Genomic DNA, 18,277 nt, shown 5'->3' on the forward strand with positions numbered 1-18,277 from the left:
CAATACAGCATACAGTTGAATAAAATAAAAGGAATAATGAAAGAAACTTACTAAGGCGCTCACAGAGATGAGTCAACTTGGCCGAAGGAGAGCACTTAGATTGGAGACGTTCAGTGAACAAGATTCACGCATACACCGATGTGTATCTCTGTACAGGAACACAGATCATAATTTGGCTTGACCTTTTATCAGCACCTAGGTTACACCCATACACCCCCCCTTGATGACCTCACGTTGGCCGGGTTGTGGGATGTTCTCAGCCCTTCAGGATTTTATGAAATTCCCAACTTATAAGATATCGTCATTCCTGATGACTGAAGAAGTTGGAGTTCACTGCCATATTTTATATCGGGATTTTACCTTTCCCCAGAGACCAAACATAACATTGCTGTTATCAGCGATCTGGTTATTATTGATTTGGGGCTTATAGGCAGGTGTCACAGTTCTGAAAAAATATGCATATTCTTGCCCTATAAGCCCTGAAGCTGAAAATGTATGTCCCATCCCCATCAGATCTATACAGACCCATATATTTTTAACTTTGCACAGGTGTCGGCTCGACTGGCGGCAGATGTAATATTTCCCTTAAAAGGGACAAAAGTGTCATTTAAAGTCAGGATGTATTTCATGTGGACAAAAGTGGCTTCTCCCACTTCGCTATGTGTAAACACATGTTCCAAGCCCTTTCCAGTCTTAATTACCTGTCCAATTTATAAACCTCTGTCTATGCACAATAGACATCCTCGCTGGCACTGCATGGGTCCTCAAAAAGGAGGTGCCTGCATGCTAATTAAGATTGTCACTTCCCAACTATACCTAATTACCTACTTTTTTATGCACATTGTAAAAGTCTATTTCTAAGACTTCAGAATGTCAGCTCTTGTTGCTACTGCAATCTGTGTGAGAGGAGGAGGGGGTGAATGCCTCTTCACTACAGTGGCTTTAGGGATCTTAATATTTTCTAGGACAGTGTGAAACTGAACAATGCCTGACCAACGTGTGAAAGTAAACAGTGTTCACCCTACAAAATGCTCTGCTAATGTCTTAGGTAAACTATTCCAGACAAATTCATCTCCACCCCCGCTGTTACATTTGTTAATTATGTATTTTTTCATGAAATTTTTTGTTCAGAATAATCACTTTTTTTCAGACAAAAATCTTTTTACACTAAATAATTTGATCAAATTTTCCTTTTTTTCTAAAAATGTTCTATGGCTTCACATATGTCTTGTATTAGTGCCCTAACACCTTGCACTGTTCATGTTTGGATGATGAAAGCAAAAGCTGAACTTTGGGATCGTGAAAAATGCAGCAAAACCTGCTTTTTGTCTGCAGCTTTTTTACTACCAAGAGATCAGGGTTTTGGTTGCAGCAAAAAAACAAACAAACAAAAAAAAAACACAGCAAAAAAGCAACGTGTGAACATAGCCTAGCCTAAAGGGTTATTCCCAAGTGTAAAGTAGAGTGTATTTTACTAAGATCGGGACTCTGTAGACCCATCTTGAATGTAGCGGAGATGTGCATCCTCAGCCTCCGCTCTATGGGACTGCCGGGTACGAGTACAGCATTGAGCAGGCCCATAGACAATGAAAAGAGCGGAGAGGCTGAAAATGCAGATCTCCGCTACAGTCATGTCGGTGCTGCAGAGGCTGGCTCTCAAGACAGGTTAGAACTTGTTATCTTGGAATAACCCTTTAATATCAGAGAAGCACTTTGCACACTGCCATTATCACGCTCACAGTTGTTCTCCTGCCATTTCCAGTGTCTTCTTCTATACTCTGGTGCAAACACAAAATAACAGAGGGGAACAATCTATAAAACAATACTTATTCAGGAAACGCTCCAGGCCTTCCAGCTCTGGGTTGGGTCCAGCTTCGCTACGCAGTAGAACAAAAGCCAAACACTCAGCTACAACCCTGAGCTGTGGCGGAGGAGGACCAGGACAAGATGTGGGACCTAAGATTGTGACATCAAATGAGCACAGACCATAATGATTCCTAATGTAACTGTTTAAACCGTCTCACCTTGTATTGAATTTATTGTCTGTACATGTCCCCGCTTAATTGTAAAGTACTGCGGAATATGTTGGCACTATATAAATAAAAATTATTATTATTAATGATTAATCTGTCACAAGAGGAAAAAAACAAGGAAAATGGATCTTAAAGTACGCTGCCGAAAACACCATATGATGAATAAGATTCCAGGAGGCAACGTGTGGAGATCTGTGTTTTTTTTTTATTAGTCAACGCATTTCAAAGTTCACAGACTTCATAAGGTTTTGTCCTGAGGAAGAAGTCTGAACTTAACTGCGTTGACTAATAAAAAGCGCTTTTCTCCACAAGTCGCCTCCTGGAATCCCTTATTCATCATAAGGTGATTTCGGCAGTTTAAGATCCAACTTCCATGTTTTTTTCTCTCCTCATTTTAATCTGAATCTGCAGCAAATGGTTGTCTGAGCTTTTTTTTACGAGTTGTGGTCCCACAACCCTGCCAGGTGAGTAAACTCATCGTTCTCATATCCTCTATCCTGGTAACACCCTACTTTGCGCTATTGTCTTCCAGTTTTCTCCTATTGGATTTACTCCTTCATCCGGACTCCCACAAGGTCTTATCTCAGGGTTTTTTTTTTGTTGGACAACAGGAACAGTTTTGCCCACTGGGATCAATCAGCAGTGGCCACTAGTCTCGTGTATTATTCCTAATTGTGCCATTACCTTCCCCACAGCATGGGCAACCGGGTTCACATCAACTATGAAACCAATAGTATAGAACTCCCATTGACAGGCAAACATGGCTTCCCCAGAGCAGAAGAGATATCACAATGTATTAAGAACCCCAAAAATGAAATTGGCAAACACAAAATTATACGTCCATGATAGGACAGGCAGAAACCTAAAACTGCAAGAGGCGGCCGGCTTGCTTCCTTCTCCAGTTAATGGATCAGGAGAGTTGGCTTTAGGAAATAATAGGCAACTCATACAAATGTGGAGGTCTCGATAAATCATCAATAGAGGGCTGGTGGTTCTAGTTACGTATGGAGACATAATGGAGGGTTCAGGCCTTACACCCAGGGCTGTGGAGTCGGAGTCTGTATAAAAATGGATCGACTCCTAAAATATATAATAAATTGGGTACAGTAGTTCAATGTAGTTTGTGGGGAATATTTTTTCATAAGAATTTGGGAAAGTTATGAAATGTCCTATAAAAGGTCTGTCCTATTCCTGATCTAAGGGTCTAGACTTTTAGCGGAGATGTATCTGTGCTGCACTTTATGTACATGATAGTAGTGAAGCTCCTCCTCTACAGATAAGGGAAAGAAAAAAACAAGAAAAAAAAAAAAAAAGAGGAAGGAATGCCTGCACTCATCTCAGAACTGCTGGAGTGAACAGGAAAGCAGCATTAAAGAACAAAAAAGAACAGGTTCTTGCTATTATAACTAATGCTTCAAACATGATAAGTACAATTAAACTGATGAATGAGAATAATGAAGGTGAACAGCAGCTAGAAGAACATTTCAGATTTAGTATGTTGGAGATGGAAGGCCACAGTCCTGTTCCCATAACGGAGGAACAAACAGATATTACTACAGAAGAACAGCAAAATGATTCTTTACAATTAAATGATCTTGTTGAAGCTGCTTCACACCTCTCTCCTATTCATCACATGCACTGTGTTGTGCACGCTGCAGCTGGCAATAAGAGATAGTCTGCAAGAGGGACATGCTGCAACTCTGATTAGCAAAGTGAAGAAATTGGCTATTGCTGCCCTAACCACTAAAATTGATTCCATCTTGAATAGACGTGCTGGAAAAGGGGCAATTGTGGAATTACAAAATTTTTCACTTGCTCTCAAAGAAGTAGAAGAGTTCAATCGTACATTAAAATTGACTGTGCACGAGGCAATTCCTTTATACCCTGAAATTGTTAGAGATGTTGCCCATGTGGTTACGGCTTTGCCACCAACCCAAGTTAGTGTAGAGAGGTTGTTCTCTAGCCTTAAAATAATTAGGTCAGATTTGAGGATCTGGTGGAGGCGATACTATTTCTCAGAACAAATTCATAGACTGCACAAATGTTATTCAGCACGTTTTTGTTGAAAATGCTTTTTTTCCTACTTCCTGCATAGTGTATAATAAATTGTAAATATGCAAAAGTTTTCTTGTCCTAAAGTTGTATTCTATGTTCTATCTAAAATAACTTGATTATTGTATCATAATAAATGATTAAAAGCCTGATGTTACCATTTTACTACAGTAAATTTATCACTTAAACATGAGCCATGTGTGAAGGAGTCAGAGTCAGGGAAGTCAGAGTCAGGGAAGTCAGAGTCAGGGAAGTCAGAGTCAGGGAAGTCAGAGTCAGGGAAGTCAGAGTCAGGGAAGTCAGAGTCAGGGAAGTCAGAGTCAGGGAAGTCAGAGTCAGGGAAGTCAGAGTCAGGGAAGTCAGAGTCAGGGAAGTCAGAGTCAGGGAAGTCAGAGTCAGGGAAGTCAGAGTCAGGGAAGTCAGAGTCAGGGAAGTCAGAGTCAGGGAAGTCAGAGTCAGGGAAGTCAGAGTCAGGGAAGTCAGAGTCATGAAAATTGAGGAGCTGGAGTTGGAGGTTTGGCTTACCGACTCTACACTGCTTCCGTCACTCTTTTGGCCGTTTCATTTTCATCCCTTTAAAAGGGGCATCCTCATGTTTTATAAAGTGATGGCATATCGGCATGACTTTATGACTTTGGGGATCCAATCTCTAGGACCCCCATGATGCCGAGCCAGAAGGCGCTGAGTGCTAACATAGCGCTGCATTGTAAGTCCTCACTGCACAGTGTCATCCTGGCTGTGCGGGTGGTCAGGGTAACAACGCAGGAAAAACAGTACTGGGCTCCTCAGTATGGTGGACACAAGTGACCCAGAGTGTCTGAAAGTTCATGGAGCATAAACTGATGGCACATACAAGATGGGGTACCATGCAAAGCTCCAAGTGGGAGACAAAGTCACACTTGTAGTTGGTAGGACTCATCATGGCTTCATCCCATCTAAGAGGGCACTGCTACATTTCTTGGCGCCTATACACATTAGATATGGAATCGTATTGGATATCAGCCAGATATTCAGCTCGGTTGAGTGGAGCACAAAGGCGATTGCAAGATACCTTGTCCTGAGCAAAATTCACCACGGCCACTGTATACTTGTGCTAAACAGGAGTCTGCAAAGGCTCATGGAGGACCCATGTCCAGCTGCAATCACGGACGGCAGCACAGCCCTCACTCGAAACCGCAAATAACGAAGAATAACCAAATAGCCTCCTGTCTGCAAAAAATAGATATCAAACACTGCGTTCACCGTAAGATTTCTGCAGGCGAGGCAGCTATTTCAGGAGCCGCAGAGAAACACTGTGGTCACGATTGTCATCTTCCATTAATAATTTCCAGTGATAAACCGTTTCAGGCAATCGAAAAAGTAAAATTAAAGAGACTTTGTAGCCGGTGTTCTGACTTTACAAGCCAAACACATGTGTAATTGTACATCAATGGTTAAGATAAGGTAAGGCCAAAAGCAGAAAGTCATTAGTCCAGATTGCTTAAAGAAGGAAGGAAAGAGGAAGGAGGGGGAGATCGACTCCTGTCATTAGCGATTATCACCCTACACACAAAGGAAAATTATCCCTGACAAACTATTTATAATTCCTAGAAATGATACGCTGCGCTTCTTACCAGCTGCATCCATATGACACCACCTCTTGTCCTGCTCTCTGGTGGTTCAGATCACCATCCACATCCTATCTGCCAGTGATACAAGTAGACGTGTGTGTACATATGTGTGGATTTGCCTGGATGGCAATTTAGATCCTAGCACAAGTGGAAGACCACCAGGCAAGAAGTCTTGTCATGGGGAAATGGTAAAACAGCAGCGGTAATCCCTGGACCTGCAAGTCGAGGAGCATGGTACATCAGATATATGAGCCATGGGTGGTGCCCATACACCCAAGCGGTCTGGCACATGTTTGCCCAACAGACATTTCTCAATACAATACAATTCATTCTTGCTTTGGCCAAGCACACAAATGTTTTTAAAGCAGAGATTTTCCGCCATCAGAAAAATCATTAAATTCCTCGTCTGCTGCAAAGGTGCTGAAATCCAACATATCTGATCCTTCACTTCCCGGACATCTGTTAGAAGAATAGTGGTAAGGCACTCATAGACATTAGATGTCAGGCAGTGCCAACAGATCAGCAGTTCCGGAAGCATTAATCCAATATGTATGGCAAACATAACTACGCTCTCTAGGTTCTCCATGGCCATGTGTCTATAAGGCAACTTTGGCTGTGACACAAGTGTCAATGCTACATCACAGCACAAGTCAATAGGGTCACATCGGAACGGGGACAAGCAAGTCGCAAAAAGTCCACGCGCGTCATTGCAAAAAGTCCAAGCGTGTGATTTGTTATCACTTGCTTTTCGCAGTTGCAGTACCCTCGAGAGCGCAATATGACCCCATTCACTTGCATTGCAGTATGATGTACCAGTGAGACCTTGGCTGTGCGACCCGTATGGTGGCCAAAGATGCCATGTAGCTCCAGCCTAAAGGCTTCTCATAGCCAGTGTTTTATAGTAACCCCAGAATGAATGAATGAATGAGACAACAAAAACCTCCTGATGCGTTTTTGACATGATTTTTTTTTTTTTCAGGCTGTGTGCCCACGATGCGTTTTTGCAGCGCGTAAACGCTCCAGAAACGCATTGCATACCTTATCCCATGACATTCTGCAAGTTCTGTGCACATGGTCCATATTTTTTCTGCGCAGATTTTACTCGCAGAAAAAATACGGACATGACCAATTCTTGTGCGTTTCTGCCTATACAATGCATTGGAAAAACGCATGGCAAATACGAGTCAAAAACGCATGTAAAAACCGCATGCGTTTATCTGCCAAGAAGATGCAGAAATGCTCAGGAAAATTTCTGCTTCATTTCTGCATCGTGGGCACTAAGCCTAAAACACTGCAGCACACTAATCCTTTGTTTTTACTGCGTTTTTTTCCCAATGAGATGAAAATTGCTTAACAAAACTCTCAGGGAAGAGAAAAAAAAAAAAAATTCAAGGGAAGTGAACCCAAAAAAAAAAACAAACAAACTTGAACTTCAGGACATTGGTGTTCTCTGCAATGTCCTCTCCAGTCAGAGTCAAGAATCCTCATCCCACCCTTAATCTGCACTGATGTTGGACGAGTTTAACCCCCTCGACACTCGCGCACATCCCAATCCACCGACATGAAGCCGTAAAAGCCACAACATAAAAGCCCGCCGATAGTAACGCTGCCGCCTGCTCTCCTGAGCTGAAGACACTCCTAGACTTCACAAAGGACAATTATTTTCTTTGGAATTACAAAACCGCAGTGAGTGATTTCCCAGAGTACAATGCATGAATGCACGGCGAGAGCAGAGCAGTCTGTCTGTGAATTAAATCTCTGCTCAGACAAGGCCAAATCAGCAGCTTTTATCCACAGGAGGTCACCTCCTTATTGCCACTCCATGCAAGAAAGCCGGGTCTCCGGCCATTAGGTGGCGCTCTCAGATGAAGTTAGAATCTAAAACTACAAGCCATTATCTGGGCAAATATAATAGTAAATATTTACCAACCACGGTGTACACAATGGCACAACAGTCCACAGAGCTATATACAGGGTTTCCATCAGTGGAAAATGCGCCATGTGGCAGCTTCTTACACCACTCACCACACACACCCTAACATTCATATATAATACACACACACACACATATACACACCCCTCATTATATATATTACATATATACACACACACACAGAGACCCTCACACCCCTAAATATATTATATATACACACGTGTGTGTGCATTGGGGGAGAGGTGTGTGTATATGTAATTCACTGCTCACAAAAATATAGGGAACACTCAAATAACCCATCCTAGATCTGAATGAATGAAATATTCTCATTGAATACTTTGTTCTGTACAAAGTTGAATGCGCTGACAACAAAATCACGCAAAAATCATCAATGGAAATCAAATTTATTAACCAATGGAGGCCTGGATTTGGAGTCACCCCCAAAATTAAAGTGGAAAAACACACTACAGGCTGATTCAACTTTGATGTAATGTCCTTAAAACAAGTCAAAATGAGGCTCAGTATTGTGTGTGGCCTCCACGTGCCTGTATGACCTCCCTACAACGCCTGGGCATGCTCCTGATGAGGTTGCGGATGGTGTCCTGTGGGATCTCCTCCCAGACCTGGACTAAAGCATCCGCCAACTCCTGGACAGTCTGTGGTGCAACGTGACGTTGGTGGATGGAGCGAGACATGATGTCCCAGATGTGCTCAATCGGATTCAGGTCTGGGGAACGGACGGGCCAGTCCATAGCTACAATGCCTTCATCTTGCAGGAACTGCGGACACACTCCAGCCACATGAGGTCTGGCATTGTCCTGCATTAGGAGGAACCCAGGGCCAACCGCAGGAGCATATGGTCTCACAAGGGATCTGAGGATCTCATCTCAGTACCTAATGGCAGTCAGGCTACCTCTGGCGAGCACATGGAGGGCTGTGCGGCCCTCCAAAGAAATGCCACCCCACACCACTACTGACCCACTGCTAAACCGGTCATGCTGAAGGATGTTGCAGGCAGCAGATCGCTCTCCACGGCGTCTCCAGACTCTGTCACGTCTGTCACATGTGCTCAGTGTGAACCTTTCATCTGTGAAGAGCCCAGGGCACCAATGGCGACTTTGCCAATCCTAGTGTTCTGTGGCAAATGCCAAGCATCCTGCACGGTGTTGGGCTGTGAACACAACCCCCATCTGTGGACGTCGGGCCCTCATACCACCGTTTGTGCAGATACATGCACATTTTTGGCCTGCTGGAGGTCATTTTGCAGGCCTCTGGCAGTGCTCCTCCTGTTCCTCCTTGCACAAAGGCGGAGGTAGCCGTCCTAATGCTGGGTTGTTGTCCTCCTACGGCACCCTCCACGTCTCCTGGTGTACTGGCCTGTCTCCTGGTAGCGCCTCCAGCCTCTGGACACTATGCTGACAAGACACCGCAAACCTTCTTGCCACAGCTCGCATTGATGTGCCATCCTGGATGGGCTGCACTACCTGAGCAACTTCTGTGGGTTGTAGAGTCCGTCTCATGCTACCACGAGTGTGAAAGCACAACCAACATTCAAAAGTGACCAAAACAGCGGTCCCCACCTGCAGAACCACTCCTTTATTGAGGGTGTCTTGATAATTGCCAATAATTTCCATCTATTGTCTCTTCCATTTGCACAACAGCATGTGAAATTGATTGTCAATCAGAGTTGCTTCCTAAGTGGACAGTTTGATTTCACAGAAGTTTGATTCACTTGGAGTTATATTCTGTTGTTTAAGTGTTCCCTTTATTTTTTTGAGCAGTATATATACACACAACATGTTTGTGGGTTTGTGTATGAATGTAGGGGGAGTAGTGTGTACATGTATGCAGGGATATTATATAAATATATATGTATATATATCTATCACACACACACTGTAAATATACATACACACATACATACTGCATTGTGTACATGGATTCACATCAGTGGTTGGGTTGTAGTGGTAAATTGCAGGAGGAAAGTGCACTTGAAACAGCTTTTACACGCCGCACTTGTCGACTACAACCCATCCACTGATGTGTGAGCCCATGTACACAATGCAGTGTACAGAAAAATTAAAGATAAATGGATAGTGATCAAGTGTGATCTAGTGGGGTACAATATCAGGGAAAGAAAGTCATCCACTTAAAAGCTAAATCTGCAAGGCCCGATCAATTCATGCTGTGTCAATTGTAAGGACAAGTTCTAGGAACACTTTCCATGGCAGCTTTTCCAGATTCAGGCCAGATTCATGTACTTGGACCATGACGCACGGATTGGCCGATGTTCGACCCGACAGTCTCCTATATGCTGTGACGGACTGGCACGCGGACGTGTGAACGCAGCGCTATGGATAGTCTCTGCTATTCTTCCCACAACCATTGTGGACAGCTCCCTGCTACCACCAGCTGTACTCAGGATACGGGAACAGCTCGCGTTTCATTAGGGCAAAAGCTTTGAAAATGTTGAGTGAAATCTAAAGGATCAAAGCAATGAAGATCAGCACTCAACAATATCACATGGGCTTTATGCCACCAGGATCAAGTCTTCGTTCTTCTAGCACCCCAAGCCAACAACCTAAAATTACATCATATTGGGAGCAGACTTGTTCAGCCCATTTTGGTATTTATCTTCTTGGATGTACTTGAATGGTTTACTGCAATAAGTGTCAACATCTAGGAGAGTGGAAGTGAAGTTTATTCTCGAGATCTTCTGCAGCAATTCTCCACTGAATAATATTAGGTGAAAAAATAAAGCCAATAAAAACCCAGGTGCTGACATCTTTCTGCAAGGTTGGACAGATCTTAGGAGCTAGGTCATCAACGCACCTAGGAATTTGCTCCAGGCACCAAACTAAGTAGTTTTTCACAGAGGTTAATAAAATTTATTTTCATGCTACTAAGAAAATCCCAATGTCTGCTTGGGCTGTCTATACAGCACCTACAGTGTAGTAACTGGTCTACTTCCGTCCTACCATGCTGCAGGGTCACTAACCCTAGAATATAAAATGTCCACATCATACCATAAAACAAATGAAGAAAGCAGACCAGATATCCGGTATGCTTGCACTGCACTATGTTAGACGTTAAAGAGCTGTCCTGTGTGTGTAAACATTCATTTTATATTCATTTTTTTTACCAATTTTTCAGTCTAATTTTTATTTGTCCCCAAAGTAGTAGTGGAAACCGGCAGCTACGTCGTCTCCACTACACATAGACTTAATGGATTCTTGCTCTCCTGTCTGTATGTAGCACATATTCAGAAGCAGCAGCGCTCCCTAAAGACATCATACAGCAGTAGTGAGCAATGTAGCTGTGATTGCAGCCCTGTGCCAATCCCTTTGCTCCTCCCACTTCCTGCCTTTTGCATAAACTATAATAGGCAGCTGCAATCTGGCCCTTCAGTGAGCGGGCAGTCTGTCTGGACCTTACTGCTTTTGTAGGATGAGGTTGGGAGGCAGAGAAGAGGGAGAAGTGGCTCATAAATGGAGAAAGATCAGATTTGTCTCATGAGATATTTTAGAAGGTTTCTTATACTTACCTGTACTACTGACTTATGCAAATTTCGCAAATTTATTTATTTTTTATCTGGGTGCTGCATCATCACCAGGCAGAATTATGACAATAGGGTTCTGTACAGTCACAAAAAGTTGCACTATACCCCACAAAGTATGGTAGTAGGAGTTATAGGAAATTACTCCAAAATCATAATATAACAGAAACAGATTAGAAACAGATTGTCCCTTGCCAACCTTGTCCTCAAACCCAATCTGATATCGTCCAAGGTTGTGGGAATGTCTTGAAAGAAGGGAGGGTGGATAGTGAGGAAAATGAAAGCGAGAGAAAGAAGTAGGTCGTTGACAGACTGCAAATGGATGGAAAGCAGATGGATAGGAGGCAGACATAAAATAACCCTTGTGCATCCATACAATCTAGGACTGCAACATCCGACACTGCCACGGTTAAGACAAAACTAGCTCAGGCGGCCATTTATAATCAGGTTAGACAGTATAAGGATACCAAATATGTTGTTGTATAGCCAGAGACCCACTATAGTCACCCACCCAAGATTTTATGACACTCATTAGGAGAATTGCTTTCCATTAAAAAAATTTACACTGCAAAATTATCATGAAGGAGGCTCACTAGGAACGCTCAAATCTACCATAATCAGGATGTCGATCAGACGTCAAACGTGCAAAATGCACGCTCGTCGGGTGAAATGATCTTTTGTGCTGCATAAAAGATAATCATTCTCGGCAATGCATTGACCTGTGTGAACAGTGAACAGGACTCGTGCTGCCAAGGACAACCTATGCACACACTCAACAATGTATTACCGATTGTTCAGTGAAGAGCAGTCTACTTGCCTTAACAGGCTATTAAATGACCACTGATCAGTAAGTATTTATAGATCCGCAGTCATTTATCGCTACAAAATGGGATGGTATAAATGCACTTTAACATGTTCTGCACTACAGGAAAAGCAATAACAGAGGTTTTCAGGGCCTGCCTAAGTAACCCAGATATAACCCCCCAACCCATCCACTTCTCGTAAAGATTTGCCAGAGCCCATGCATGCCAACCCAGTTTGGTGAAAAGTAACAGCGGAGGGAAGTGGTCACAATACTGGTGGAGCCAACAATTTGTACTTGATATGTCCAAAAAGTGTTCATGTTAGTTCCCACACAGTGCAATGAATGAGGAATACGTTGGTTCAGAATCCACGCTGACCGAGGTTCAAAGGTACGATCACACTCAGAGGTGAAGCATGAATGCGGTTTATTGTGTCAACGCATTTCAAGGTTTTCAAACCTCTTCATCAGGACCAAACCACAATGTTGCCCCAAAGGAGCACAGGTATAGGACAAGGGTGAAACCTTAATATGCACTGGGCTTGACGCCAACTGTATTGGTAGCACCACATGGTCCTCCACTGCCAAAACACAGAAGAGCAGTCCCACTACTATGATCCCCACCACATGGTGAGGGTTACATTGATTTTGCTGCAGGCTCTGGGGCCATTTTAAGGCTGACAGGGCCTACTACTTACCATCAGAGATGTGTAGAGGACTGGAGATCTTGTGGTCCATGAAAAATACAAATCCTACTTAGAAGAAATTAACACTTGGTGCTTTACCCAATGAGCATTAGGGCTCTGCCTTTAAGGGTGATGCACCTCTACAAGATGCCCCACAGACATCAAGATGCAAACGCAATGCTGCAGGCTACATAACAGAAGTAGAAAAGTCCCCTTAGACAAGGAAGCAGGATAGATCACCGCTAATATTGATTGCATGAAGTTAAAGCAGATGAAAGTGATGGGGTTAAACGCACCCATAGCTTTACGTAATCTAGGCCACCTGCATGGGGGCCCTCGTCTGTCACCACAGCAATGGTAGAGTTAACACCCCCAGAGCCAGGAATTCTAGGAATGCCAAAGTATCCAGGGATATTACTGGCTGGAAGAAAGAAGCAGGTTACCATGGTAGTAATACCCGCCTCTCGGGGACACAGCGGGCACGGGTAGCAACGCAAAGAATGGAAATCGAGCTTTCAGGTCAAAACGCTACCACCCGGGCGGGCAGCAGCATGAAAGGTGCAGCTCATTCCACCAAGAAGTATGAGAATAAACAGGGGTCTTGCAAAGAAAAATATAAATCAAAAGAACATAAATGCAGCCTATGTAATAAAGAAGGGCACATCTCCTGATATTTAGGTTGGCAAGGGAAAAGAGTGCATCGAAAGAGAGCACATAGGAAAATCAATTTCACTAATGCAGCAAGTCTAGCAGCTGAGGCACAAACCCCAGCGACCTGCAGAAGACAAGCCCACAACACTGGCGGGCATCCTCCATTTGTAATGGATACGATCTGCAGCTTCACAATCCGAGAATTAGGGACCACGGGGTAGAGATGTCAGCCAGGGCCGGCCACACAGACATACTCAGCATTGTAGAAAAGAACAGAGCGCAGTCAGTCCCCACCTAGCAGAATACAAAGAGCCTCACACAGCCTTGTGCCATACACCAGGGCCCGGCACATTCAGCTGGCAACAGCTGTGGCTAAGACCGCATTGAACAAATACTTATGTATGCGGCCTACACACCCAGGGAGAATACACAGAAGGCAGAAGGGGACCCAGACATGAAATATACATTAACTAGAGGAGACCAAAAGTAGGATTCCTTATAGCATACGTGTCAAACTCTGGTCCGTTTCACCCACGACGCCGGCACCAACATTGCACTCTCAACTGTATTGGCATCCTGGATGCCGATAAGTTTAAAGAAATGATGGAAGGAGGAAGCCACCCACTGCCTCCTCCATCATTCTCCCTCTGCGTCTGACATCTCAGCGTAGTGGGCGCGATGACGTCACTATTTCTTGCCCGCTGTATAGAGCAGTGAAGAGTTTCAAAGAGCTCGCTCTCAAACTGGAGCAGTGGGGGAACAAGGTGAGGTGAATATATTTTTTTTATTGTGGAGCACATTATACTGCATGGAGGACTATGTGGGGCCCATAATACTGTCTGCTCCATCCCCCATCACTCTCCTTTTGCATCTGGCATCTCAGCACAGTGGACGTGATGACATCACTATTTCTTGTCCACTGAGCAGTGAAGAGATTCAAAGAGCTCACTGCCAAAACCAGAGCAGAGGGGAACAAGGAGAGGTGAGTTTTTTGTTTGTTTGGTTTTTTTTTAGCGTGGGGCCCCATTAGCCTGTAGGGAGGCCTGCGTGGGGCCCCATTAATTAGCCTGTCGGGAGGCCTGCGTGGGGCCCCATTAATTAGCCTGTAGGGAGGCCTGCGTGGGGCCCCATTAATTAGCCTGTAGGGAGGCCTGCGTGGGGCCCCATTAGCCTGTAGGGAGGCCTGCGTGGGGCACCATTAGCCTATAGAGAGGCCTGCGTGGGGCACCATTAGCCTGTAGGGAGGCCTGCATGGGGATTACAGTTGGGGCATCATACAGTGTTGGAGTCACCATACTTTGACCGGGGGGATGGGGGGTACAGTAGGGTAATCATTCCGTGCATGTGGAGGAATTCACTGTGGGGGCATCATATTGTGCTTCGGGGGCACATTTGTTGCATCATACTTTATGATGAAAGCGCAATCAAGGGACTTCAATAAGAGGAAAATTACTTTGCAATTGCTAAAAAGTTGGGAGATATGCTCTTTTGTGACCCCAACAAATGTTAAAGAGGTTGTCCACAACTATTAACATTGCCCCCATGGATTTAAATTGTGGCAACAAGTCTTTTTGTAAATACCTTGCGTGTTCTTTATTGCCTGTGAGCGGCGCCATTGCTGACCGCTCACAGGCAGCACGTGACCCAAGGCTGCAGCTGGCTCTGGCATCCGCTGATGTCACGTCAAGTTCCAGCTACAGCCGGGCATGAGCCAGTGATGCGCACCCCGATTGATGGGCTGTGGGAGGGGTTTCACCAAACGTCACAGCCCAGCATCCACCGCGTGCTCTGCCTCTCCCCATTCAGTGGGAAAGCGCACGGTGGATGCTGTGTGTGACGTGGGGACCCGTCCACAACCCAGCAGCCACCGCGGGGACCCCAGCTCTGAGTCACGCCTCACTTGTCGTGACGTCAGCGCGGGGTCATGTGCTGCCCGTGAGAGGCCAAGGATAGCGCCGCTCACAGGCATTATCAGCAACACAAGGTATTTACAAATATACACTGCTCAAAAAAATAAAGGGAACACTTAAACAACAGAATATAACTCCAAGTAAATCAAACTTCTGTGAAATCAAACTGTCTACTTAGGAAGCAACACTGATTGACAATCAATTTCACATGCTGGTGTACAAATGGAATAGATAATAGATGGAAATTATTGTCAATTATCAAGACACCCTCAATAAAGGAGTGGTCCTGCATATGGGGGAGCACAGACCACATCTCAGTACCAATGCTTTCTGGCTAATGTTTTGGTCACTTTTGAATGTTGGTTGTGCTTTCACACTCGTGGTAGCATGAGACGGACTCTACAACCCACAGAAGTTGCTCAGGTAGTGCATCTCATCCAGGATGGCACATCAATGCGAACTGTGGCAAGAAGGTTTGCTGTGCCTGTCAGCATAGTGTCCAGAGGCTGGAGGCGCTACCAGGAGACAGGCCAGTACACCAGGAGACATGGAGGAGGCCGTAGGAAGGCAACAACCCAGCAGCAGGACCGCTACCTCCGCCTTTGTGTAAGGAGGAACACGAGGAGCACTGCCAGAGCCCTGCAAAATGACCTCCAGCAGGCAACAAATGTGCATGCGTCTGCACAAATGGTTAGAAACCAACTCCATGAGGGTGGTATGAGGGCCCGACGTCCACAGATGGGGGTTGTGCTCACAGCCCAACACCGTGCAGGACGCTTGCCATTTGCCACAGAACACCAGGATCGGCAAAGTCGCCACTTTCGCCCTGTGCTCTTCACAGATGAAAGCAGGTTCATGCTGAGCACATGTGACAGACGTGACAGAGACTGGAGACGCCATGGAGAGTGATCTGCGGCCTGCAACATCCTTCAGCATGACCGGTTTGGCAGTGGATCAGTAATGGTGTGGGGTGGCATTTCTTTGGAGGGCCGCACAGCCCTCCATGTGCTCGCCAGAGGTAGCCTGACTGCCATTAGGTACCGAGATGAGATCCTCAGACCCCTTGTGAGACCATATGCTGGTGCGGTTGGCCCTGGGTTCCTCCTAATGCAGGACAATGCCAGACCTCATGTGGCTGGAGTGTGTCAGCAGTTACTGCAAGATGAAGGCATTGAAGCTATGGACTGGCCCACCCGTTCCCCAGACCTGAATCCGATTGAGCACATCTGGGACATCATGTCTCGCTGCACCAGACTGTCCAGGAGTTGGCGGATGCTTCAGTCCAGGTCTGGGAGGAGATCCCACAGGAGACCATCCGCAACCTCATCAGGAGCATGCCCAGGCGTTGTAGGGAGGTCATACAGGCACATGGAGGCCACACACACACACAATACTGAGCCTCATTTTGACTTGTTTTAAGGACATTACATCAAAGTTGGATCAGCTTGTAGTGTGTTTTCCCACTTTAATTTTGGGGGTGACTCCAAATCCAGGCCTCCATTGGTTAATAAATTTGATTTCCATTGATGATTTGTGTGTGATTTTGTCGTCAGCACATTCAACTTTGTACAGAACAAAGTATTCAATGAGAATATTTCATTCATTCAGATCTAGGATGAGTTATTTGAGTGCTCCCTTTATTTTTTTGAGCAGTGTACTTATGCCTACATGCTGAATACATTGGGCAATTTAAAAAAAAAAGTACCGGACAACTTCTTTAATAGTTGTGGACTAGTTGTTGTCTTTTTTTTTTTTTTAAATGGGAGGGGGGCATTAGAACATTTGCTGTGGGGCCCTATGATTTCTATCTATCTACACCCCTGTCCACGAGGAAATACCCAATGATCCGGTCATCTGATCTGACTCTTCAGATCTATTAATTAAAATGTACTTTGTTCATGGGACAACCCCTTTCAGTTTGTTTCAATATGAAAAGGTTCATCATTATATTTGATAAGGAAAAACTACCTCAATTGTAGACATTTTGTATGTATATATATATATATATATATGTATATATATATATATATATATATATATATATATAATTTATTAAGAGGGCCAACTTTGATGAGTTTGACATCTCTGCCTTATAGCAAGGCAATAAGCGCTAAAAGAAAAATTCTCAATGTATAGACTATGGAACCCCATCAAAAACAGACTTCAAAACCTACAAAGACGCCCCAACCATGTATTCTGCAGAACAAAGTCAGGCACTGGCAGCTTTGAGGACTTAGCGAAGAGGTGGCCATTTGCCTTAAAAGTACATGGAATTTAAAAGGGCAAGTCCTGCCAGGATGCGGCAAGTATGAGCAGACGTGACGTCACCAGCCCGGATCACCACCTCGTGTGGACGTGAGTGAATCAGGACTAGCCCTTTACAGTATCCAGTCAATTTAAATGTACACTCCAAAATAGATCATGAGACTACACAATGTGATGTAGGAGGACACCATCATCCTCCTCCAGGGAGTCTGCAGCACCCTGCATTACTAACGCCATGGCGTAAGGAAAGAGGAGCCAGTTTAAAATGTTAGATTTCAGGCTAAATTAAGGTCTGCCCTCGCCTGGGGTCAGGCAGTATTTGCTCCCTGGCATTCAAGTATTTTGTGGTCGGATGCTTGGATGGACATGACCAACCTCAGTAACAGTTACAGACAGCACCTCTCTGTTCAAAGGAAACCATCATTAGACCCATGCTGCCCGAACCATGAACCAGTGCTTGGTTGTGCGATTCTACCATGGTGTAATTGGAAACACAGCAGCGTTTCATAGAAAACAGTTTGGAAAGCCCGCCGGGCTCTATAAGCAGAGGCTTGAGTTGTCTGATGAAGTCTTGGGCCGCCATGTCACTGCCCCACACCAGTTGATTGACCGGTCTCTCCCAATGTACACACATAATAGATCAGTTAATCAATTGGAATGGGAAGAGAGGAGGCCGAGCGGTGGCGTCATAGGACGAGTCTCGTCTGTACATATTGTCCCTGTTAGGCTTTTTAAAATATGTCGTTTTCTCTGAATCAACTCAGTATTTCCAAGGAAAA

At 44.7% G+C, this 18,277-nt stretch overlaps 1 protein-coding gene across 4 annotated transcripts in view; it reads right to left on the reverse strand.

Moving 5' to 3' along the window:
• Positions 1–18,277, reverse strand: part of KANSL1 (KAT8 regulatory NSL complex subunit 1) — a 96,583-nt gene that overhangs the window by 44,758 nt on the left and 33,548 nt on the right. The window lies entirely within an intron of this gene.

The sequence above is a fragment of the Phyllobates terribilis genome, unplaced genomic scaffold (assembly GCF_046119375.1).
Source record: "Phyllobates terribilis strain yellow unplaced genomic scaffold, ASM4611937v1 Scaffold_5__5_contigs__length_657084704, whole genome shotgun sequence".
NCBI lineage: Eukaryota > Metazoa > Chordata > Amphibia > Anura > Dendrobatidae > Phyllobates > Phyllobates terribilis.